Source organism: Hetaerina americana, unplaced genomic scaffold (genome assembly GCF_022747635.1).
Source record: "Hetaerina americana unplaced genomic scaffold, ioHetAmer1.1.p SCAF_833, whole genome shotgun sequence".
NCBI classification, from domain to species: Eukaryota; Metazoa; Arthropoda; class Insecta; order Odonata; family Calopterygidae; genus Hetaerina; species Hetaerina americana.
Window position 1 is genome coordinate 14,685 of NW_027287465.1, and position 23,583 is coordinate 38,267.

The window sequence follows — 23,583 nt, forward strand, 5'->3', positions numbered from 1 at the left end:
GAATTATTAAAAGGAGAGAAACTTGGGAAGAAAAAAAATCCCATCTGAAGAGAGTCGTCGTCACTTTAAAGTGTAAGTGTAACAATAAATACAATTTTGTGAAAATAATGCAATTATTTTTTCTGCTTTCAATGCAACGTCAACAACAACAACGTCTTGTCTCCTCAGTATTCCATCATTGGAGACGACGACAACTGTTGAAGAGAGGCGCCGGATCACGTTTCAAACTTTGGCGTGTGACGCCCCTTCCTTCCAGCTGTTTACCTCCCCCCCGAAGAGATGGCGCGCGCGCGCTCCCGGCAAGGAGCGTCATTCAAGACGACCCGACGCGAATCGACTCGCGGAAATAGGCGAGTTCCACTCTTTTACCTTAGTTTTTGAACACCAATCTTTCCACAGAATTTATGCGAAGATAATTCTTGTAAAAGGAGTGTGTGTTTGATGAAAAAAAATTGAACGGAAAAGAAACTCAATACATCGGAGGAAACGACCGATCGCGAGCACTCGGGAAAAATTGGAAAAATGTTTGCAAAAAAATTTTCAGAAATTTTTTGCGAATTTCGCGGAAATCGATGCCCATTTCCGCGATTTTTTCGAGAAAATGGAAAATATAAACAATGGAGAAATCTGGTTTTCCATCTTGTGTAATTGAAAGCGCCACTTTTTTACAGCCTTTTCGATTCCTATTCTCCGATTTGAAGAAAACCCTAATTTGTTTATATTTGAAGAAACCCTAATTTATGTATTTATTTATTTATAAGGAAAGCGTATTTTTACTAATGACGATTAATGCAAAGTAAGTGAACAGCACACGATTTTAAATCTCTACCACACAGGAAGTGAAGTGAAGAGGAAGCCCGTTTTTCGAAAAACTGTCGACCACTGAATACTGGCGAAAAGGGCCCTTTATTACCGCCCTGGATGCCCCCCTCCATTTTCGGAATGTTTGAAAATTGCGCCCGACCTTTCCCGGGAAGCGGGGAGAGAGCTTGCAATACGTCTCGTGTGTCGCTCACAGAGATGGCACGACCTAGCGAAGGACTCCGCGTTGCAATTTACTGTCTCGCCTCCGGACTCCGGGGACGCAATTGCTCCGGCCGTCCTGCCCCCCGCGCCCCCCCAAAACTTTTCTTGCTGCAGGAAAACAAGGAAGCCTTCGGAAACACCCCCGCAGGACCCTACGCGAATTCTCCCCGACCAATGCCACCCCGCGGCGCCTACGCCAATCCTGCGCCCTCCGCCCCAAGTGCTCCGGGGTCGTCCCTACACATGTAAATATTGCAGAAAAGGGCTCCCTTATCGCTTCTCGGCCTTATGGCTAAGATCAAAGTGTAGTATCTGTTCTTATCAGCTTAATCCCCTTAACTTTCTTCTTTTTCGCCCGCCAAATTCAAATTTTTAAATGAACAGATCTACCGCTTTTGGACCTTTCTAGCCTCTCTGAGGAATCCCGGACGGGCCCCGACCAACGGTAAGCCCCCCGGGACACTCCCAGAGGGAAGGGGCAACAGGACACTAGGCGCCTGCTCTGCCCAGTAGCCCCTCTTTCGACCCCCGATGGCCCCACGGTCCATTGCCTCTTCAAGGCGGACCGTGGGACCCACCGCCCCCTCAGGGCTCCCCGGTCGCTCACGGACCGTTCCCCACGCCCACTTGGGGTGATAACCTCCCCGGGCTCGACGCCGGGCCCCTAAGGCCCGGCGCAGGCCCCCGCCCCCGGTGCACCGCCGGGTCCCTTCAGGACCGGTAGGCTGAGCACCGGACGTTCCCCGGCCCCCGGTGCACTGCCAGGTCCCCTCCGGACCGGTAGCTTGAGCACCGAGGCCCCCGGACCCCCTCAGGGCCCCCGGGAGCACCCTCCGTCGATCCCGTACGGATCGGCGCAGAGCGGGTGATTTGAACGGCGCGCGGTTTCCTTTTCGGCCGCGACGCCGGTCAAGCGACCGTTCGGCGCGCTTCACGCCCGATCGGTTCGATTGACCCCCTCCCCCCCGTCCGGTATTTGTGGAAGACTTCATCTTCCACAAAACCGTCATTTCAAAACCCCGGTAAATTCAAATTTCCTCCCGATCCCACCCATACGGGCCGAGAAGCGGGTTGAGCGCCTTCAGCGCCATCCCTCGGCGGCCGCCTGGACTTCATTCAGGTGGACGCCACGCGCTTAATTTAAATTTGTATTTTTGAAAATTTTCGTTCCGCAGTCCCTCAGACCGCGGAAAAGCCCTCCGTCGCCCCCCTTGGCCTTCAGCATTTATATCTTTTGAATTTTTTTGTGTCCTTAAAAGGACAATTTTCAAAACAACGTACCACGGTCCTTCAGGCCGTGGAATATCGTCCGCCAGGCCCCGTTTGTGCCATGACTTAACGCCCTCCCATGCCCCCACGTCCTCCCCGTAAAAACGGGGGGGCGGGGGCCGTTAGAAAAGCACCATCGCGTGCTAGTTCCTCCGCCCCCCCCTCCTCCTCTCGCACTCCGCGGAGGAGGAAAGTCGAGGCGTCAGAGCCCGACTCCTCCCCTCCCCATACACCACCGGACGGCGCGTCCGAAAGCGCTTCGGCGCGTAGGACGCGTCGCCCGCGGAAAATCATACACTATGGCTCCCCCGTTTCTTCTTCTTCTTCTTCTCCATCCGGCGTCCGAAAGCCTTCCCTTGAGACCTTCTCCCCGCTCTCGGACGTCACCTATTCTCCCCCCAAGTCCCGTTCTTCTTCCCCTCTCTCCCTCGACGACTTCACGACGCCTCCGGATTCTTCTTCGTCCAGACGTCCGGCGCTGGATTCTCCCCCCCCGATTCCCCCGACTGCCCCCGCCCCCCAAACGACTGACAGGGTCCCGGCGCTTCTCCTGACCGGCACCGCGGTGTCGGCCAGGAGAATCGACAATCAACTTGTGGTTTACTTTCCCGTGGCGGACACGTTAACCTGCACCGAGGTGGGATGCAGCATGTCCTTCCGCGCTACGGAGTGGACGGCGATGCGGAGAAGTCTCGTCCGGCACCTGATGGAGCAGCACGGCCACCGACTCACGTCGGTGAACGCCTGCTCCGTCTGCGGTGGGACTATCGGCCGCAAGCCGTCCACTCATCCCTGCCTCAAAGGGGGGATACGTAAGGCTGCGGACGGACGTGTTGCACTCTCGCATCGGTGCGGGGCATGCGATTTCGCATGCGCTACCCGTCGCGGGCTTGCGAACCACATGGTGACCCACAAGAGACCTCCCCCCTTGATTGCCCCCCTTCAGGAGGCAATCGAGGAGACAGTTAGATGCACGACGCCGCCCAACGTGACCGAGGCGCAACCCTCCGATCCAGACGCAGCAGCAGACGCTCCGGCCGAAGACCTGGCGCCGGGGCAGCCTCCTGAAGTCGGTGACCTTAACGACACCGGGTCACCGCCGCCTGTGGACGCAGCAACATCGCCGCCGCCAGCTCCAGACGCAGCAGAAGGAGCACCACGACAGGTCGAGCCACCGATACAGCAGAAGGAGAAGCTGTGGCTCGACCGACTGGCCAGCACATCCGGCCAGTCATGGGAGGAGTTCGAGGTCGTGGTGCAGGATCTGGTGGCCACCACCCAGGCGGAGAGGAAGAGGGAGGCGAAACCTGCGGACGGAGGGGAAGCTCCTCGGCCACGAAACGTCGTGCACAGACAACCACCAAGACGCAGACAAGTAGCTGACTACGACGCGAAAAAGGCGTCGGACATACAGAAACTCTTCAGGAGTCATCCCAGGAGGGCAGTGGAGAGCATCCTGTCCGATAAGTCACCCTATTGCGACATTCCCGCGGAGGAGGTGGAAAAGCATTTCCGCCAAGTCTACGGGAATGTCGGGATGGGGGGCTTGGAGGACGAGGGTGACGACTCGGTCTACCGTCGCACGACGGAGACCGAGAAGAAACTGCTCCTCGAAAGGATCACTCCTGAGGAAGTGACGAGACGCATGTCTAGAACCAAGAACACCGCCCCGGGCCCCGATGGCCTCACCTACGGCGACCTGAGGGCGGTCGATAGACATGGACGAATTCTCTCTTTTATCTTCAACAGATGCCTGAAGGAGGCCAGGACACCGGCCGCGTGGAAGACCTCTCGGACTGTCCTCCTGCACAAAGGGGGGGACCGCCAGGACATCGGCAACTGGAGGCCCATAGCGCTTGGCAACACCATCGCCAAGCTGTACGCCGGGGTGCTTGCTGACCGCATACTATCTTGGGCGGTCAGCGGGAAGAAGATGCACCCGGCTCAAAAGGGCTTCCGGGAGTTCGAGGGGTGCCACGAGCACAATTTCACCCTTCAGGCAGCTGTTGACGAAATGAGACGCAGACGTTCCCGAATCGCACTGGCTTGGCTTGACCTACGGAACGCGTTCGGGTCCATCCCGCACCAACACCTCCAGAACACCCTGAGGAGGATGGACTTGCCTGAGGAGATGAGGAGGACCGTGGAGGAGTTGCAGAAGGGCTCCACGGTCGTGAAGACGACCAGCGGCGACACCGGCGTCATCGACATCTGCGCCGGTGTCAAGCAGGGGTGCCCGTTATCACCGACCATTTTCAACTTGGGAATGGAGCCGGTGATACGGGCGGTCGCTGGTGAGGCAGGCAAGTCCGGAGTCGTCGTCCAGGGGCAAAACATCGCCATCCTGGCCTACGCGGACGACTTGGTGCTGGTGGCCCGGGACCAGGAGCACCTGCAGCGCCTGCTGAACATCGCGGGAGAAGAGGCGACCGCTGCAGGTCTACAGTTCAAGCCAAGCAAGTGCGCAACGCTGGACCTCAACTTTGCAGCAAACCAGCCCGTGCAGCCGTCCCAACTCACCATCCAGGGGGCGGCCATTTCCAGCCTGAAGGACGGCGAAGCGTACCGGTACCTCGGGGTCCCGTTCGGGTTCCACGTGGACCAGACCCCCGAGGAGGACCTGGTGCGCTTGGGCGAGGACGTCAAGAAGATCGACGAGTCACTCCTCGCCCCGTGGCAGAAGATCGCCGCGACCAACATCTTCCTTCTGCCCAGGCTGGAATTCATCTTGCGGGCTGGTAATGTTAAAAAGAAAAACTTGACCGACATCGACAAGAGGCTGAAGGCCTGCGCAAAGGGCTGGCTCCATTTGCCCAAAAGGGCATCGCCTGAGATGGTCTTCATTGGCCATCAACACGGCGGCGCAGGTCTTCTCCCTCTTTCCGACTTGACTGACATATTGACCATCGTGCAGGGATATCGACTCCTCCATTCCCGTGACCCCAACGTGAGAGTGCTCGCCTGGGGTCGCCTGAAGGAGGTAGTGCGGAGGAAGCTGAGGAGACCGCCAACCACCGGTGATCTCGCAGAGTACCTTAGTGGTAGTCTGCGGGATGACTTTGGAAGGGAAAGCGGCGACTTCAGTTCCCTCTTCACGCAGGTTCGCTCCGCGTCACGCCGTATCGCCGCGCGCATAGGCTTGAGCTGGAGATGGTCGGACGAGCTAAGGGAGATGCAGATTTCGTTCCGGGACATGAATGACGGGGCTGAAGACCGCCCCCCCTTCATCAGGGTTCCTCCGAAGGCCGTAAGGCAACTGACGGGTGCCCTGAAGATCGCGGTGCGGCGCTACTACCTGAACAAGGTAAGCGCCAAGCCCGATCAAGGGAAAGTCATTCGTGCCTCGGCGAAATCTGAAGCCTCCAATCACTTCCTGGCAGGAGGGAGATACACCAGGTTTTGTGATTGGAGGTTCATCTTTAGGGCTCGGCTCGATCTGCTCCCGCTCAATGCCTGTCGCCGTTGGGAAACCAACGGGGACAAGCGGTGTCGGCGATGTGGCTACGCGGAGGAGACCCTGCCCCACGTCGTTAATCACTGCACGATGCACTCAAGGACGTGGCAGCATAGACATAATGCTGTCCAAGACCGACTACACAGGGCTCTGATTGGACGCCGGGGAAAAGGTGACGATGAAATCAGAGTCAACAAACAAGTACCTGGCACTGACTCGACTCTTAGACCAGACCTGGTTATAACTAACCAGGCCGACAAGACTGTGACATTGATCGACGTAGCAGTACCGTTCGAGAACAACGAGGGAGCTCTGCTGGCAGCCAGGACCGCGAAGGAGGAGAAGTACGCCGCCCTGGCAGAGACCATCCGCCAGCAGGGATACCGGTCATCGGTCGCCGCCATCGTCGTGGGAAGCCTGGGGACGTGGGACTCGCAGAACGACCCCGTCCTGAAGTCCCTGGGCCTACCTCGACGATTCTGCACCACCATGCGGCGACTGATGGTCAGCGACGTCATCCGCTGGACCCGGGACTGCTACGTCGAACACATCACGGGACATAGACAGTATGAAGACGGCTCCGGAGGCTGAAAAGGAAAGGACAAAAGTGAAGTCGTGTAAAATCATTTCCCCCCCTCTTTCCATACTTCTTCATTGTAAAACCTTTCTCTGTCCCCTTTCTCTTTTATTTACTCTATGAGCCATAGTGTATGAATGGCCACGCCGTGGTGTATAAACGGCCCCCCCCAAAAGTGTAAACCCTCCCCGTGAGAGACTTAAACATATAAAACATTTTATAAAAAAAAACACTCGTGCGAGAAGCCTATATTATTATAATATTTCCCCAAAATAAAGGGGCAAAAAGACTTGTTCCCCGGCTCCCTCATTTGGAGGGAGCCGGTCATGTATAAATTATATATTAATTATAAGTTGCTTAAAACTCTGTATGAAAGAATTTTCAAATAAACATTTTAAATCTGTTCTTATCAGCTTAATATCTGATACGTCCCGCATTGCGGGACCAGAATATTAATCTGATTTTTGGACATTGGCGGGGTACCCGGAGTTTACTCCATCCCTGCCGCGGGTTGGCCCGGCATTGCAGTACCGTCGGGATCGGCCCATCATTAAAAAGGTCCACTTAAAAGCTGATGAGAACAGATTGAAGCTTAAATTGATCCGCGAAAATTATTTATTTTCGCACTTGCAAATTTCAGGCGATCCGGCTGGAAAAATATTCGCGAAATTGCATTTTCGCGGAGAGAAGCGATTTTATTCCATGCGAGCGGAGCAAAAGTAATGTAATCCAAATTGAAGCAGCACAACGAAGTATTAAAAGGAATGAATTATTAAAAGGAGAGAAACTTGGGAAGAAAAAAAATCCCATCTGAAGAGAGTCGTCGTCACTTTAAAGTGTAAGTGTAACAATAAATACAATTTTGTGAAAATAATGCAATTATTTTTTCTGCTTTCAATGCAACGTCAACAACAACAACGTCTTGTCTCCTCAGTATTCCATCATTGGAGACGACGACAACTGTTGAAGAGAGGCGCCGGATCACGTTTCAAACTTTGGCGTGTGACGCCCCTTCCTTCCAGCTGTTTACCTCCCCCCCGAAGAGATGGCGCGCGCGCGCTCCCGGCAAGGAGCGTCATTCAAGACGACCCGACGCGAATCGACTCGCGGAAATAGGCGAGTTCCACTCTTTTACCTTAGTTTTTGAACACCAATCTTTCCACAGAATTTATGCGAAGATAATTCTTGTAAAAGGAGTGTGTGTTTGATGAAAAAAAATTGAACGGAAAAGAAACTCAATACATCGGAGGAAACGACCGATCGCGAGCACTCGGGAAAAATTGGAAAAATGTTTGCAAAAAAATTTTCAGAAATTTTTTGCGAATTTCGCGGAAATCGATGCCCATTTCCGCGATTTTTTCGAGAAAATGGAAAATATAAACAATGGAGAAATCTGGTTTTCCATCTTGTGTAATTGAAAGCGCCACTTTTTTACAGCCTTTTCGATTCCTATTCTCCGATTTGAAGAAAACCCTAATTTGTTTATATTTGAAGAAACCCTAATTTATGTATTTATTTATTTATAAGGAAAGCGTATTTTTACTAATGACGATTAATGCAAAGTAAGTGAACAGCACACGATTTTAAATCTCTACCACACAGGAAGTGAAGTGAAGAGGAAGCCCGTTTTTCGAAAAACTGTCGACCACTGAATACTGGCGAAAAGGGCCCTTTATTACCGCCCTGGATGCCCCCCTCCATTTTCGGAATGTTTGAAAATTGCGCCCGACCTTTCCCGGGAAGCGGGGAGAGAGCTTGCAATACGTCTCGTGTGTCGCTCACAGAGATGGCACGACCTAGCGAAGGACTCCGCGTTGCAATTTACTGTCTCGCCTCCGGACTCCGGGGACGCAATTGCTCCGGCCGTCCTGCCCCCCGCGCCCCCCCAAAACTTTTCTTGCTGCAGGAAAACAAGGAAGCCTTCGGAAACACCCCCGCAGGACCCTACGCGAATTCTCCCCGACCAATGCCACCCCGCGGCGCCTACGCCAATCCTGCGCCCTCCGCCCCAAGTGCTCCGGGGTCGTCCCTACACATGTAAATATTGCAGAAAAGGGCTCCCTTATCGCTTCTCGGCCTTATGGCTAAGATCAAAGTGTAGTATCTGTTCTTATCAGCTTAATATCTGATACGTCCCGCATTGCGGGACCAGAATATTAATCTGATTTTTGGACATTGGCGGGGTACCCGGAGTTTACTCCATCCCTGCCGCGGGTTGGCCCGGCATTGCAGTACCGTCGGGATCGGCCCATCATTAAAAAGGTCCACTTAAAAGCTGATGAGAACAGATTGAAGCTTAAATTGATCCGCGAAAATTATTTATTTTCGCACTTGCAAATTTCAGGCGATCCGGCTGGAAAAATATTCGCGAAATTGCATTTTCGCGGAGAGAAGCGATTTTATTCCATGCGAGCGGAGCAAAAGTAATGTAATCCAAATTGAAGCAGCACAACGAAGTATTAAAAGGAATGAATTATTAAAAGGAGAGAAACTTGGGAAGAAAAAAAATCCCATCTGAAGAGAGTCGTCGTCACTTTAAAGTGTAAGTGTAACAATAAATACAATTTTGTGAAAATAATGCAATTATTTTTTCTGCTTTCAATGCAACGTCAACAACAACAACGTCTTGTCTCCTCAGTATTCCATCATTGGAGACGACGACAACTGTTGAAGAGAGGCGCCGGATCACGTTTCAAACTTTGGCGTGTGACGCCCCTTCCTTCCAGCTGTTTACCTCCCCCCCGAAGAGATGGCGCGCGCGCGCTCCCGGCAAGGAGCGTCATTCAAGACGACCCGACGCGAATCGACTCGCGGAAATAGGCGAGTTCCACTCTTTTACCTTAGTTTTTGAACACCAATCTTTCCACAGAATTTATGCGAAGATAATTCTTGTAAAAGGAGTGTGTGTTTGATGAAAAAAAATTGAACGGAAAAGAAACTCAATACATCGGAGGAAACGACCGATCGCGAGCACTCGGGAAAAATTGGAAAAATGTTTGCAAAAAAATTTTCAGAAATTTTTTGCGAATTTCGCGGAAATCGATGCCCATTTCCGCGATTTTTTCGAGAAAATGGAAAATATAAACAATGGAGAAATCTGGTTTTCCATCTTGTGTAATTGAAAGCGCCACTTTTTTACAGCCTTTTCGATTCCTATTCTCCGATTTGAAGAAAACCCTAATTTGTTTATATTTGAAGAAACCCTAATTTATGTATTTATTTATTTATAAGGAAAGCGTATTTTTACTAATGACGATTAATGCAAAGTAAGTGAACAGCACACGATTTTAAATCTCTACCACACAGGAAGTGAAGTGAAGAGGAAGCCCGTTTTTCGAAAAACTGTCGACCACTGAATACTGGCGAAAAGGGCCCTTTATTACCGCCCTGGATGCCCCCCTCCATTTTCGGAATGTTTGAAAATTGCGCCCGACCTTTCCCGGGAAGCGGGGAGAGAGCTTGCAATACGTCTCGTGTGTCGCTCACAGAGATGGCACGACCTAGCGAAGGACTCCGCGTTGCAATTTACTGTCTCGCCTCCGGACTCCGGGGACGCAATTGCTCCGGCCGTCCTGCCCCCCGCGCCCCCCCAAAACTTTTCTTGCTGCAGGAAAACAAGGAAGCCTTCGGAAACACCCCCGCAGGACCCTACGCGAATTCTCCCCGACCAATGCCACCCCGCGGCGCCTACGCCAATCCTGCGCCCTCCGCCCCAAGTGCTCCGGGGTCGTCCCTACACATGTAAATATTGCAGAAAAGGGCTCCCTTATCGCTTCTCGGCCTTATGGCTAAGATCAAAGTGTAGTATCTGTTCTTATCAGCTTAATATCTGATACGTCCCGCATTGCGGGACCAGAATATTAATCTGATTTTTGGACATTGGCGGGGTACCCGGAGTTTACTCCATCCCTGCCGCGGGTTGGCCCGGCATTGCAGTACCGTCGGGATCGGCCCATCATTAAAAAGGTCCACTTAAAAGCTGATGAGAACAGATTGAAGCTTAAATTGATCCGCGAAAATTATTTATTTTCGCACTTGCAAATTTCAGGCGATCCGGCTGGAAAAATATTCGCGAAATTGCATTTTCGCGGAGAGAAGCGATTTTATTCCATGCGAGCGGAGCAAAAGTAATGTAATCCAAATTGAAGCAGCACAACGAAGTATTAAAAGGAATGAATTATTAAAAGGAGAGAAACTTGGGAAGAAAAAAAATCCCATCTGAAGAGAGTCGTCGTCACTTTAAAGTGTAAGTGTAACAATAAATACAATTTTGTGAAAATAATGCAATTATTTTTTCTGCTTTCAATGCAACGTCAACAACAACAACGTCTTGTCTCCTCAGTATTCCATCATTGGAGACGACGACAACTGTTGAAGAGAGGCGCCGGATCACGTTTCAAACTTTGGCGTGTGACGCCCCTTCCTTCCAGCTGTTTACCTCCCCCCCGAAGAGATGGCGCGCGCGCGCTCCCGGCAAGGAGCGTCATTCAAGACGACCCGACGCGAATCGACTCGCGGAAATAGGCGAGTTCCACTCTTTTACCTTAGTTTTTGAACACCAATCTTTCCACAGAATTTATGCGAAGATAATTCTTGTAAAAGGAGTGTGTGTTTGATGAAAAAAAATTGAACGGAAAAGAAACTCAATACATCGGAGGAAACGACCGATCGCGAGCACTCGGGAAAAATTGGAAAAATGTTTGCAAAAAAATTTTCAGAAATTTTTTGCGAATTTCGCGGAAATCGATGCCCATTTCCGCGATTTTTTCGAGAAAATGGAAAATATAAACAATGGAGAAATCTGGTTTTCCATCTTGTGTAATTGAAAGCGCCACTTTTTTACAGCCTTTTCGATTCCTATTCTCCGATTTGAAGAAAACCCTAATTTGTTTATATTTGAAGAAACCCTAATTTATGTATTTATTTATTTATAAGGAAAGCGTATTTTTACTAATGACGATTAATGCAAAGTAAGTGAACAGCACACGATTTTAAATCTCTACCACACAGGAAGTGAAGTGAAGAGGAAGCCCGTTTTTCGAAAAACTGTCGACCACTGAATACTGGCGAAAAGGGCCCTTTATTACCGCCCTGGATGCCCCCCTCCATTTTCGGAATGTTTGAAAATTGCGCCCGACCTTTCCCGGGAAGCGGGGAGAGAGCTTGCAATACGTCTCGTGTGTCGCTCACAGAGATGGCACGACCTAGCGAAGGACTCCGCGTTGCAATTTACTGTCTCGCCTCCGGACTCCGGGGACGCAATTGCTCCGGCCGTCCTGCCCCCCGCGCCCCCCCAAAACTTTTCTTGCTGCAGGAAAACAAGGAAGCCTTCGGAAACACCCCCGCAGGACCCTACGCGAATTCTCCCCGACCAATGCCACCCCGCGGCGCCTACGCCAATCCTGCGCCCTCCGCCCCAAGTGCTCCGGGGTCGTCCCTACACATGTAAATATTGCAGAAAAGGGCTCCCTTATCGCTTCTCGGCCTTATGGCTAAGATCAAAGTGTAGTATCTGTTCTTATCAGCTTAATCCCCTTAACTTTCTTCTTTTTCGCCCGCCAAATTCAAATTTTTAAATGAACAGATCTACCGCTTTTGGACCTTTCTAGCCTCTCTGAGGAATCCCGGACGGGCCCCGACCAACGGTAAGCCCCCCGGGACACTCCCAGAGGGAAGGGGCAACAGGACACTAGGCGCCTGCTCTGCCCAGTAGCCCCTCTTTCGACCCCCGATGGCCCCACGGTCCATTGCCTCTTCAAGGCGGACCGTGGGACCCACCGCCCCCTCAGGGCTCCCCGGTCGCTCACGGACCGTTCCCCACGCCCACTTGGGGTGATAACCTCCCCGGGCTCGACGCCGGGCCCCTAAGGCCCGGCGCAGGCCCCCGCCCCCGGTGCACCGCCGGGTCCCTTCAGGACCGGTAGGCTGAGCACCGGACGTTCCCCGGCCCCCGGTGCACTGCCAGGTCCCCTCCGGACCGGTAGCTTGAGCACCGAGGCCCCCGGACCCCCTCAGGGCCCCCGGGAGCACCCTCCGTCGATCCCGTACGGATCGGCGCAGAGCGGGTGATTTGAACGGCGCGCGGTTTCCTTTTCGGCCGCGACGCCGGTCAAGCGACCGTTCGGCGCGCTTCACGCCCGATCGGTTCGATTGACCCCCTCCCCCCCGTCCGGTATTTGTGGAAGACTTCATCTTCCACAAAACCGTCATTTCAAAACCCCGGTAAATTCAAATTTCCTCCCGATCCCACCCATACGGGCCGAGAAGCGGGTTGAGCGCCTTCAGCGCCATCCCTCGGCGGCCGCCTGGACTTCATTCAGGTGGACGCCACGCGCTTAATTTAAATTTGTATTTTTGAAAATTTTCGTTCCGCAGTCCCTCAGACCGCGGAAAAGCCCTCCGTCGCCCCCCTTGGCCTTCAGCATTTATATCTTTTGAATTTTTTTGTGTCCTTAAAAGGACAATTTTCAAAACAACGTACCACGGTCCTTCAGGCCGTGGAATATCGTCCGCCAGGCCCCGTTTGTGCCATGACTTAACGCCCTCCCATGCCCCCACGTCCTCCCCGTAAAAACGGGGGGGCGGGGGCCGTTAGAAAAGCACCATCGCGTGCTAGTTCCTCCGCCCCCCCCTCCTCCTCTCGCACTCCGCGGAGGAGGAAAGTCGAGGCGTCAGAGCCCGACTCCTCCCCTCCCCATACACCACCGGACGGCGCGTCCGAAAGCGCTTCGGCGCGTAGGACGCGTCGCCCGCGGAAAATCATACACTATGGCTCCCCCGTTTCTTCTTCTTCTTCTTCTCCATCCGGCGTCCGAAAGCCTTCCCTTGAGACCTTCTCCCCGCTCTCGGACGTCACCTATTCTCCCCCCAAGTCCCGTTCTTCTTCCCCTCTCTCCCTCGACGACTTCACGACGCCTCCGGATTCTTCTTCGTCCAGACGTCCGGCGCTGGATTCTCCCCCCCCGATTCCCCCGACTGCCCCCGCCCCCCAAACGACTGACAGGGTCCCGGCGCTTCTCCTGACCGGCACCGCGGTGTCGGCCAGGAGAATCGACAATCAACTTGTGGTTTACTTTCCCGTGGCGGACACGTTAACCTGCACCGAGGTGGGATGCAGCATGTCCTTCCGCGCTACGGAGTGGACGGCGATGCGGAGAAGTCTCGTCCGGCACCTGATGGAGCAGCACGGCCACCGACTCACGTCGGTGAACGCCTGCTCCATCTGCGGTGGGACTATCGGCCGCAAGCCGTCCACTCATCCCTGCCTCAAAGGGGGGATACGTAAGGCTGCGGACGGACGTGTTGCACTCTCGCATCGGTGCGGGGCATGCGATTTCGCATGCGCTACCCGTCGCGGGCTTGCGAACCACATGGTGACCCACAAGAGACCTCCCCCCTTGATTGCCCCCCTTCAGGAGGCAATCGAGGAGACAGTTAGATGCACGACGCCGCCCAACGTGACCGAGGCGCAACCCTCCGATCCAGACGCAGCAGCAGACGCTCCGGCCGAAGACCTGGCGCCGGGGCAGCCTCCTGAAGTCGGTGACCTTAACGACACCGGGTCACCGCCGCCTGTGGACGCAGCAACATCGCCGCCGCCAGCTCCAGACGCAGCAGAAGGAGCACCACGACAGGTCGAGCCACCGATACAGCAGAAGGAGAAGCTGTGGCTCGACCGACTGGCCAGCACATCCGGCCAGTCATGGGAGGAGTTCGAGGTCGTGGTGCAGGATCTGGTGGCCACCACCCAGGCGGAGAGGAAGAGGGAGGCGAAACCTGCGGACGGAGGGGAAGCTCCTCGGCCACGAAACGTCGTGCACAGACAACCACCAAGACGCAGACAAGTAGCTGACTACGACGCGAAAAAGGCGTCGGACATACAGAAACTCTTCAGGAGTCATCCCAGGAGGGCAGTGGAGAGCATCCTGTCCGATAAGTCACCCTATTGCGACATTCCCGCGGAGGAGGTGGAAAAGCATTTCCGCCAAGTCTACGGGAATGTCGGGATGGGGGGCTTGGAGGACGAGGGTGACGACTCGGTCTACCGTCGCACGACGGAGACCGAGAAGAAACTGCTCCTCGAAAGGATCACTCCTGAGGAAGTGACGAGACGCATGTCTAGAACCAAGAACACCGCCCCGGGCCCCGATGGCCTCACCTACGGCGACCTGAGGGCGGTCGATAGACATGGACGAATTCTCTCTTTTATCTTCAACAGATGCCTGAAGGAGGCCAGGACACCGGCCGCGTGGAAGACCTCTCGGACTGTCCTCCTGCACAAAGGGGGGGACCGCCAGGACATCGGCAACTGGAGGCCCATAGCGCTTGGCAACACCATCGCCAAGCTGTACGCCGGGGTGCTTGCTGACCGCATACTATCTTGGGCGGTCAGCGGGAAGAAGATGCACCCGGCTCAAAAGGGCTTCCGGGAGTTCGAGGGGTGCCACGAGCACAATTTCACCCTTCAGGCAGCTGTTGACGAAATGAGACGCAGACGTTCCCGAATCGCACTGGCTTGGCTTGACCTACGGAACGCGTTCGGGTCCATCCCGCACCAACACCTCCAGAACACCCTGAGGAGGATGGACTTGCCTGAGGAGATGAGGAGGACCGTGGAGGAGTTGCAGAAGGGCTCCACGGTCGTGAAGACGACCAGCGGCGACACCGGCGTCATCGACATCTGCGCCGGTGTCAAGCAGGGGTGCCCGTTATCACCGACCATTTTCAACTTGGGAATGGAGCCGGTGATACGGGCGGTCGCTGGTGAGGCAGGCAAGTCCGGAGTCGTCGTCCAGGGGCAAAACATCGCCATCCTGGCCTACGCGGACGACTTGGTGCTGGTGGCCCGGGACCAGGAGCACCTGCAGCGCCTGCTGAACATCGCGGGAGAAGAGGCGACCGCTGCAGGTCTACAGTTCAAGCCAAGCAAGTGCGCAACGCTGGACCTCAACTTTGCAGCAAACCAGCCCGTGCAGCCGTCCCAACTCACCATCCAGGGGGCGGCCATTTCCAGCCTGAAGGACGGCGAAGCGTACCGGTACCTCGGGGTCCCGTTCGGGTTCCACGTGGACCAGACCCCCGAGGAGGACCTGGTGCGCTTGGGCGAGGACGTCAAGAAGATCGACGAGTCACTCCTCGCCCCGTGGCAGAAGATCGCCGCGACCAACATCTTCCTTCTGCCCAGGCTGGAATTCATCTTGCGGGCTGGTAATGTTAAAAAGAAAAACTTGACCGACATCGACAAGAGGCTGAAGGCCTGCGCAAAGGGCTGGCTCCATTTGCCCAAAAGGGCATCGCCTGAGATGGTCTTCATTGGCCATCAACACGGCGGCGCAGGTCTTCTCCCTCTTTCCGACTTGACTGACATATTGACCATCGTGCAGGGATATCGACTCCTCCATTCCCGTGACCCCAACGTGAGAGTGCTCGCCTGGGGTCGCCTGAAGGAGGTAGTGCGGAGGAAGCTGAGGAGACCGCCAACCACCGGTGATCTCGCAGAGTACCTTAGTGGTAGTCTGCGGGATGACTTTGGAAGGGAAAGCGGCGACTTCAGTTCCCTCTTCACGCAGGTTCGCTCCGCGTCACGCCGTATCGCCGCGCGCATAGGCTTGAGCTGGAGATGGTCGGACGAGCTAAGGGAGATGCAGATTTCGTTCCGGGACATGAATGACGGGGCTGAAGACCGCCCCCCCTTCATCAGGGTTCCTCCGAAGGCCGTAAGGCAACTGACGGGTGCCCTGAAGATCGCGGTGCGGCGCTACTACCTGAACAAGGTAAGCGCCAAGCCCGATCAAGGGAAAGTCATTCGTGCCTCGGCGAAATCTGAAGCCTCCAATCACTTCCTGGCAGGAGGGAGATACACCAGGTTTTGTGATTGGAGGTTCATCTTTAGGGCTCGGCTCGATCTGCTCCCGCTCAATGCCTGTCGCCGTTGGGAAACCAACGGGGACAAGCGGTGTCGGCGATGTGGCTACGCGGAGGAGACCCTGCCCCACGTCGTTAATCACTGCACGATGCACTCAAGGACGTGGCAGCATAGACATAATGCTGTCCAAGACCGACTACACAGGGCTCTGATTGGACGCCGGGGAAAAGGTGACGATGAAATCAGAGTCAACAAACAAGTACCTGGCACTGACTCGACTCTTAGACCAGACCTGGTTATAACTAACCAGGCCGACAAGACTGTGACATTGATCGACGTAGCAGTACCGTTCGAGAACAACGAGGGAGCTCTGCTGGCAGCCAGGACCGCGAAGGAGGAGAAGTACGCCGCCCTGGCAGAGACCATCCGCCAGCAGGGATACCGGTCATCGGTCGCCGCCATCGTCGTGGGAAGCCTGGGGACGTGGGACTCGCAGAACGACCCCGTCCTGAAGTCCCTGGGCCTACCTCGACGATTCTGCACCACCATGCGGCGACTGATGGTCAGCGACGTCATCCGCTGGACCCGGGACTGCTACGTCGAACACATCACGGGACATAGACAGTATGAAGACGGCTCCGGAGGCTGAAAAGGAAAGGACAAAAGTGAAGTCGTGTAAAATCATTTCCTCCCTCTTTCCATACTTCTTCATTGTAAAACCTTTCTCTGTCCCCTTTCTCTTTTATTTACTCTATGAGCCATAGTGTATGAATGGCCACGCCGTGGTGTATAAACGGCCCCCCCCAAAAGTGTAAACCCTCCCCGTGAGAGACTTAAACATATAAAACATTTTATAAAAAAAAACACTCGTGCGAGAAGCCTATATTATTATAATATTTCCCCAAAATAAAGGGGCAAAAAGACTTGTTCCCCGGCTCCCTCATTTGGAGGGAGCCGGTCATGTATAAATTATATATTAATTATAAGTTGCTTAAAACTCTGTATGAAAGAATTTTCAAATAAACATTTTAAATCTGTTCTTATCAGCTTAATATCTGATACGTCCCGCATTGCGGGACCAGAATATTAATCTGATTTTTGGACATTGGCGGGGTACCCGGAGTTTACTCCATCCCTGCCGCGGGTTGGCCCGGCATTGCAGTACCGTCGGGATCGGCCCATCATTAAAAAGGTCCACTTAAAAGCTGATGAGAACAGATTGAAGCTTAAATTGATCCGCGAAAATTATTTATTTTCGCACTTGCAAATTTCAGGCGATCCGGCTGGAAAAATATTCGCGAAATTGCATTTTCGCGGAGAGAAGCGATTTTATTCCATGCGAGCGGAGCAAAAGTAATGTAATCCAAATTGAAGCAGCACAACGAAGTATTAAAAGGAATGAATTATTAAAAGGAGAGAAACTTGGGAAGAAAAAAAATCCCATCTGAAGAGAGTCGTCGTCACTTTAAAGTGTAAGTGTAACAATAAATACAATTTTGTGAAAATAATGCAATTATTTTTTCTGCTTTCAATGCAACGTCAACAACAACAACGTCTTGTCTCCTCAGTATTCCATCATTGGAGACGACGACAACTGTTGAAGAGAGGCGCCGGATCACGTTTCAAACTTTGGCGTGTGACGCCCCTTCCTTCCAGCTGTTTACCTCCCCCCCGAAGAGATGGCGCGCGCGCGCTCCCGGCAAGGAGCGTCATTCAAGACGACCCGACGCGAATCGACTCGCGGAAATAGGCGAGTTCCACTCTTTTACCTTAGTTTTTGAACACCAATCTTTCCACAGAATTTATGCGAAGATAATTCTTGTAAAAGGAGTGTGTGTTTGATGAAAAAAAATTGAACGGAAAAGAAACTCAATACATCGGAGGAAACGACCGATCGCGAGCACTCGGGAAAAATTGGAAAAATGTTTGCAAAAAAATTTTCAGAAATTTTTTGCGAATTTCGCGGAAATCGATGCCCATTTCCGCGATTTTTTCGAGAAAATGGAAAATATAAACAATGGAGAAATCTGGTTTTCCATCTTGTGTAATTGAAAGCGCCACTTTTTTACAGCCTTTTCGATTCCTATTCTCCGATTTGAAGAAAACCCTAATTTGTTTATATTTGAAGAAACCCTAATTTATGTATTTATTTATTTATAAGGAAAGCGTATTTTTACTAATGACGATTAATGCAAAGTAAGTGAACAGCACACGATTTTAAATCTCTACCACACAGGAAGTGAAGTGAAGAGGAAGCCCGTTTTTCGAAAAACTGTCGACCACTGAATACTGGCGAAAAGGGCCCTTTATTACCGCCCTGGATGCCCCCCTCCATTTTCGGAATGTTTGAAAATTGCGCCCGACCTTTCCCGGGAAGCGGGGAGAGAGCTTGCAATACGTCTCGTGTGTCGCTCACAGAGATGGCACGACCTAGCGAAGGACTCCGCGTTGCAATTTACTGTCTCGCCTCCGGACTCCGGGGACGCAATTGCTCCGGCCGTCCTGCCCCCCGCGCCCCCCCAAAACTTTTCTTGCTGCAGGAAAACAAGGAAGCCTTCGGAAACACCCCCGCAGGACCCTACGCGAATTCTCCCCGACCAATGCCACCCCGCGGCGCCTACGCCAATCCTGCGCCCTCCGCCCCAAGTGCTCCGGGGTCGTCCCTACACATGTAAATATTGCAGAAAAGGGCTCCCTTATCGCTTCTCGGCCTTATGGCTAAGATCAAAGTGTAGTATCTGTTCTTATCAGCTTAATATCTGATACGTCCCGCATTGCGGGACCAGAATATTAATCTGATTTTTGGACATTGGCGGGGTACCCGGAGTTTACTCCATCCCTGCCGCGGGTTGGCCCGGCATTGCAGTACCGTCGGGATCGGCCCATCATTAAAAAGGTCCACTTAAAAGCTGATGAGAACAGATTGAAGCTTAAATTGATCCGCGAAAATTATTTATTTTCGCACTTGCAAATTTCAGGCGATCCGGCTGGAAAAATATTCGCGAAATTGCATTTTCGCGGAGAGAAGCGATTTTATTCCATGCGAGCGGAGCAAAAGTAATGTAATCCAAATTGAAGCAGCACAACGAAGTATTAAAAGGAATGAATTATTAAAAGGAGAGAAACTTGGGAAGAAAAAAAATCCCATCTGAAGAGAGTCGTCGTCACTTTAAAGTGTAAGTGTAACAATAAATACAATTTTGTGAAAATAATGCAATTATTTTTTCTGCTTTCAATGCAACGTCAACAACAACAACGTCTTGTCTCCTCAGTATTCCATCATTGGAGACGACGACAACTGTTGAAGAGAGGCGCCGGATCACGTTTCAAACTTTGGCGTGTGACGCCCCTTCCTTCCAGCTGTTTACCTCCCCCCCGAAGAGATGGCGCGCGCGCGCTCCCGGCAAGGAGCGTCATTCAAGACGACCCGACGCGAATCGACTCGCGGAAATAGGCGAGTTCCACTCTTTTACCTTAGTTTTTGAACACCAATCTTTCCACAGAATTTATGCGAAGATAATTCTTGTAAAAGGAGTGTGTGTTTGATGAAAAAAAATTGAACGGAAAAGAAACTCAATACATCGGAGGAAACGACCGATCGCGAGCACTCGGGAAAAATTGGAAAAATGTTTGCAAAAAAATTTTCAGAAATTTTTTGCGAATTTCGCGGAAATCGATGCCCATTTCCGCGATTTTTTCGAGAAAATGGAAAATATAAACAATGGAGAAATCTGGTTTTCCATCTTGTGTAATTGAAAGCGCCACTTTTTTACAGCCTTTTCGATTCCTATTCTCCGATTTGAAGAAAACCCTAATTTGTTTATATTTGAAGAAACCCTAATTTATGTATTTATTTATTTATAAGGAAAGCGTATTTTTACTAATGACGATTAATGCAAAGTAAGTGAACAGCACACGATTTTAAATCTCTACCACACAGGAAGTGAAGTGAAGAGGAAGCCCGTTTTTCGAAAAACTGTCGACCACTGAATACTGGCGAAAAGGGCCCTTTATTACCGCCCTGGATGCCCCCCTCCATTTTCGGAATGTTTGAAAATTGCGCCCGACCTTTCCCGGGAAGCGGGGAGAGAGCTTGCAATACGTCTCGTGTGTCGCTCACAGAGATGGCACGACCTAGCGAAGGACTCCGCGTTGCAATTTACTGTCTCGCCTCCGGACTCCGGGGACGCAATTGCTCCGGCCGTCCTGCCCCCCGCGCCCCCCCAAAACTTTTCTTGCTGCAGGAAAACAAGGAAGCCTTCGGAAACACCCCCGCAGGACCCTACGCGAATTCTCCCCGACCAATGCCACCCCGCGGCGCCTACGCCAATCCTGCGCCCTCCGCCCCAAGTGCTCCGGGGTCGTCCCTACACATGTAAATATTGCAGAAAAGGGCTCCCTTATCGCTTCTCGGCCTTATGGCTAAGATCAAAGTGTAGTATCTGTTCTTATCAGCTTAATATCTGATACGTCCCGCATTGCGGGACCAGAATATTAATCTGATTTTTGGACATTGGCGGGGTACCCGGAGTTTACTCCATCCCTGCCGCGGGTTGGCCCGGCATTGCAGTACCGTCGGGATCGGCCCATCATTAAAAAGGTCCACTTAAAAGCTGATGAGAACAGATTGAAGCTTAAATTGATCCGCGAAAATTATTTATTTTCGCACTTGCAAATTTCAGGCGATCCGGCTGGAAAAATATTCGCGAAATTGCATTTTCGCGGAGAGAAGCGATTTTATTCCATGCGAGCGGAGCAAAAGTAATGTAATCCAAATTGAAGCAGCACAACGAAGTATTAAAAGGAATGAATTATTAAAAGGAGAGAAACTTGGGAAGAAAAAAAATCCCATCTGAAGAGAGTCGTCGTCACTTTAAAGTGTAAGTGTAACAATAAATACAATTTTGTGAAAATAATGCAATTATTTTTTCTGCTTTCAATGCAACGTCAACAACAACAACGTCTTGTCTCCTCAGTATTCCATCATTGGAGACGACGACAACTGTTGAAGAGAGGCGCCGGATCACGTTTCAAACTTTGGCGTGTGACGCCCCTTCCTTCCAGCTGTTTACCTCCCCCCCGAAGAGATGGCGCGCGCGCGCTCCCGGCAAGGAGCGTCATTCAAGACGACCCGACGCGAATCGACTCGCGGAAATAGGCGAGTTCCACTCTTTTACCTTAGTTTTTGAACACCAATCTTTCCACAGAATTTATGCGAAGATAATTCTTGTAAAAGGAGTGTGTGTTTGATGAAAAAAAATTGAACGGAAAAGAAACTCAATACATCGGAGGAAACGACCGATCGCGAGCACTCGGGAAAAATTGGAAAAATGTTTGCAAAAAAATTTTCAGAAATTTTTTGCGAATTTCGCGGAAATCGATGCCCATTTCCGCGATTTTTTCGAGAAAATGGAAAATATAAACAATGGAGAAATCTGGTTTTCCATCTTGTGTAATTGAAAGCGCCACTTTTTTACAGCCTTTTCGATTCCTATTCTCCGATTTGAAGAAAACCCTAATTTGTTTATATTTGAAGAAACCCTAATTTATGTATTTATTTATTTATAAGGAAAGCGTATTTTTACTAATGACGATTAATGCAAAGTAAGTGAACAGCACACGATTTTAAATCTCTACCACACAGGAAGTGAAGTGAAGAGGAAGCCCGTTTTTCGAAAAACTGTCGACCACTGAATACTGGCGAAAAGGGCCCTTTATTACCGCCCTGGATGCCCCCCTCCATTTTCGGAATGTTTGAAAATTGCGCCCGACCTTTCCCGGGAAGCGGGGAGAGAGCTTGCAATACGTCTCGTGTGTCGCTCACAGAGATGGCACGACCTAGCGAAGGACTCCGCGTTGCAATTTACTGTCTCGCCTCCGGACTCCGGGGACGCAATTGCTCCGGCCGTCCTGCCCCCCGCGCCCCCCCAAAACTTTTCTTGCTGCAGGAAAACAAGGAAGCCTTCGGAAACACCCCCGCAGGACCCTACGCGAATTCTCCCCGACCAATGCCACCCCGCGGCGCCTACGCCAATCCTGCGCCCTCCGCCCCAAGTGCTCCGGGGTCGTCCCTACACATGTAAATATTGCAGAAAAGGGCTCCCTTATCGCTTCTCGGCCTTATGGCTAAGATCAAAGTGTAGTATCTGTTCTTATCAGCTTAATATCTGATACGTCCCGCATTGCGGGACCAGAATATTAATCTGATTTTTGGACATTGGCGGGGTACCCGGAGTTTACTCCATCCCTGCCGCGGGTTGGCCCGGCATTGCAGTACCGTCGGGATCGGCCCATCATTAAAAAGGTCCACTTAAAAGCTGATGAGAACAGATTGAAGCTTAAATTGATCCGCGAAAATTATTTATTTTCGCACTTGCAAATTTCAGGCGATCCGGCTGGAAAAATATTCGCGAAATTGCATTTTCGCGGAGAGAAGCGATTTTATTCCATGCGAGCGGAGCAAAAGTAATGTAATCCAAATTGAAGCAGCACAACGAAGTATTAAAAGGAATGAATTATTAAAAGGAGAGAAACTTGGGAAGAAAAAAAATCCCATCTGAAGAGAGTCGTCGTCACTTTAAAGTGTAAGTGTAACAATAAATACAATTTTGTGAAAATAATGCAATTATTTTTTCTGCTTTCAATGCAACGTCAACAACAACAACGTCTTGTCTCCTCAGTATTCCATCATTGGAGACGACGACAACTGTTGAAGAGAGGCGCCGGATCACGTTTCAAACTTTGGCGTGTGACGCCCCTTCCTTCCAGCTGTTTACCTCCCCCCCGAAGAGATGGCGCGCGCGCGCTCCCGGCAAGGAGCGTCATTCAAGACGACCCGACGCGAATCGACTCGCGGAAATAGGCGAGTTCCACTCTTTTACCTTAGTTTTTGAACACCAATCTTTCCACAGAATTTATGCGAAGATAATTCTTGTAAAAGGAGTGTGTGTTTGATGAAAAAAAATTGAACGGAAAAGAAACTCAATACATCGGAGGAAACGACCGATCGCGAGCACTCGGGAAAAATTGGAAAAATGTTTGCAAAAAAATTTTCAGAAATTTTTTGCGAATTTCGCGGAAATCGATGCCCATTTCCGCGATTTTTTCGAGAAAATGGAAAATATAAACAATGGAGAAATCTGGTTTTCCATCTTGTGTAATTGAAAGCGCCACTTTTTTACAGCCTTTTCGATTCCTATTCTCCGATTTGAAGAAAACCCTAATTTGTTTATATTTGAAGAAACCCTAATTTATGTATTTATTTATTTATAAGGAAAGCGTATTTTTACTAATGACGATTAATGCAAAGTAAGTGAACAGCACACGATTTTAAATCTCTACCACACAGGAAGTGAAGTGAAGAGGAAGCCCGTTTTTCGAAAAACTGTCGAC

The 23,583-nt window shown here is 51.4% G+C and overlaps 7 non-coding genes and 2 pseudogenes across 7 annotated transcripts; all 9 read left to right on the forward strand.

The window, feature by feature from the left end:
- The first annotated feature begins 1,298 nt into the window (after positions 1-1,298).
- On the forward strand, positions 1,299-1,432 carry LOC139698371 (U2 spliceosomal RNA; annotated as a pseudogene).
- A 5,253-nt stretch (positions 1,433-6,685) lies between these two features.
- LOC139698365 (U2 spliceosomal RNA) lies at positions 6,686-6,879 on the forward strand. The gene has a single exon (XR_011702904.1). It is a non-coding gene; the product is annotated as a U2 spliceosomal RNA (small nuclear RNA).
- A 1,511-nt stretch (positions 6,880-8,390) lies between these two features.
- LOC139698355 (U2 spliceosomal RNA) lies at positions 8,391-8,583 on the forward strand. The gene has a single exon (XR_011702895.1). It is a non-coding gene; the product is annotated as a U2 spliceosomal RNA (small nuclear RNA).
- A 1,511-nt stretch (positions 8,584-10,094) lies between these two features.
- Positions 10,095-10,287, forward strand: LOC139698368 (U2 spliceosomal RNA). Its single transcript, XR_011702907.1, has one exon. It is a non-coding gene; the product is annotated as a U2 spliceosomal RNA (small nuclear RNA).
- Positions 10,288-11,798: 1,511 nt separating this feature from the next.
- LOC139698372 (U2 spliceosomal RNA) lies at positions 11,799-11,932 on the forward strand (annotated as a pseudogene).
- Positions 11,933-17,184: 5,252 nt separating this feature from the next.
- Positions 17,185-17,378, forward strand: LOC139698366 (U2 spliceosomal RNA). The gene has a single exon (XR_011702905.1). It is a non-coding gene; the product is annotated as a U2 spliceosomal RNA (small nuclear RNA).
- Positions 17,379-18,889: 1,511 nt separating this feature from the next.
- On the forward strand, positions 18,890-19,082 carry LOC139698376 (U2 spliceosomal RNA). Its single transcript, XR_011702909.1, has one exon. It is a non-coding gene; the product is annotated as a U2 spliceosomal RNA (small nuclear RNA).
- Positions 19,083-20,593: 1,511 nt separating this feature from the next.
- On the forward strand, positions 20,594-20,786 carry LOC139698377 (U2 spliceosomal RNA). Its single transcript, XR_011702910.1, has one exon. It is a non-coding gene; the product is annotated as a U2 spliceosomal RNA (small nuclear RNA).
- Positions 20,787-22,297: 1,511 nt separating this feature from the next.
- On the forward strand, positions 22,298-22,490 carry LOC139698378 (U2 spliceosomal RNA). Its single transcript, XR_011702911.1, has one exon. It is a non-coding gene; the product is annotated as a U2 spliceosomal RNA (small nuclear RNA).
- The last annotated feature ends 1,093 nt before the right edge of the window (positions 22,491-23,583 follow it).